General features: G+C 49.2%; 1 non-coding gene across 1 annotated transcript; it reads left to right on the forward strand.

Annotated features, from left to right (window-relative positions):
• The first annotated feature begins 932 nt into the window (after positions 1 to 932).
• On the forward strand, positions 933 to 1,053 carry LOC129022750 (small nucleolar RNA SNORA32). The gene has a single exon (XR_008496547.1). It is a non-coding gene; the product is annotated as a small nucleolar RNA SNORA32 (small nucleolar RNA).
• Positions 1,054 to 1,732: the final 679 nt, after the last annotated feature.

The following is a 1,732-nucleotide window of genomic DNA, read 5'->3' on the forward strand; positions in this document are numbered from 1 at the left end:
GTGAAATGATCACTGGGGTTCAGACAAGTTAGATCTGATATGAATTCTGGATTCCCAAAGGGAGACATCAAGGAGGCAACTGAATATCCAAGTCTGGAGTTGCAGAGAGGCCCGGGCTGGGGGCAGGAACACAGGAGTCTTTCCCATGTGGGTATCAAGACAGTATTTAATGCCGTAATGCTGGCTGAGATCTCCCAGGAAATGAAGCTGGAGACAAGAGCCCCATGCAGTTCCCTGGGGCACAGCAGAAAGCTCTAAGGAGGGACAGGAGGAAAACAAGGTGAAGGGGGTGCTTGGGCTAAATTGTGGCCCCCAAAATCCATATGTTGAAGTCCTAACCCCATACCTCAGAATGTGACCTTATTTGGAAACAGGGTCTTTGTGGAGGTGATTAAGCTCAAATGACGGCATTAGGGTGGGCCTGGTCCAATCTGACGATGTCCTGTAAGACGAGGAGATGAGGACACAGATGCACACAGAGGGATGACCCTGTGAGGACACAGGGAGGAGACGCCATCTGCAAGCCGAGGAGAGAGGATTCAGAGGAACCAGCCCTGACAATAACTTCATCTCGGATTTTCAGCCTCCAGGACTTTGAACCAATACACGTACGTTGAAGCTCCCCACCTGTGGGATTTGTTATTGCCGCTCCATACAGGTGGGGGCCTGGGAACTTGGGAAAATCCTGCATGGCAGAGTTGGGCCCAGGAGGCCACTGCTGCTGGGGACCAAATGAGAGCAAGGCTGGGAATGTCCCTCCTTCCCCATGAGCGTTCTGAATTGTTTTCTGATAATAACTGAACAGATATGTTTGGAAATAGTTTAAAATCTGGTACTATGACTGGTGCTTCACATATTTGTTTGCCTCAAAACACACAGATAGATAAACTATATAAAGAGAAAACAAGAAGACACAGACTGGAAAACAGATCTGGTTGTTACCAAGGCATTTAGCATGCAATTTCTCATCTGCTGTGGACACAACGAGAAGAGAATTCCTCACTCGGTTTTCTGTCTGCCACCTTGCTAGCGATCAGCCCACTGGGAACATTTTATTAGCCCTTTATTAAACTTTTATTAGTTTTACTTCCATTGCCTAGATAAGCACTGTCCAATGAATACAATGCAAGCCAGAAAAAAAAAAAAAAACACTACCGAAAATCCAGAGGGACACATTTTGTGGGGCAGAAATGGAACAGAAACGCTTAGCAGCAGCAGCGAGGGACATTGCAGCCACCAGCTGAAGAAGGGCTCCTGCTCCAGGGGTCCTGCATGGTTTGGGTCTAGGGGTCATGGGGCCAAGAGGGCTTCCAGAGAGACAAGGAGTCAGGGTCAGAATCAGACTCTGGGAGTGCAGGTTGAAATAAGACTGCTGCAGACCTCCCTCCTGAAATGTTTGTAGCAAACTGGTCCCAAGCAGGCCTGGGGACAAGAAGGTGTCTCAGCAGGATGGGAAAAACTGAGATGCTGGGCCAGGGACACTCCGCTGACTTCTAGGCAGGGCTTGCGAATGTCACGGTGAGACCTGGTCCTGGACAGAGACCAGCAGGCAGGAGGAGGCAGCCACGGAAATCCACAGAGAGAAAAGAAATTGCATAAGGAGATGGCACTCCTCAAATGGGGTGGGGCACCACAACTCCAGAATAAATGCCAATGCAGGGCACAGATGAGAAAAGCCATCATTAGAATATGCATCTTAGCTGGGTGTGGTGGCACGCACCTATAGTCCCAG

The sequence above is a fragment of the Pongo pygmaeus genome, chromosome 22, assembly GCF_028885625.2.
Source record: "Pongo pygmaeus isolate AG05252 chromosome 22, NHGRI_mPonPyg2-v2.0_pri, whole genome shotgun sequence".
NCBI classification, from domain to species: domain Eukaryota; kingdom Metazoa; phylum Chordata; class Mammalia; order Primates; family Hominidae; genus Pongo; species Pongo pygmaeus.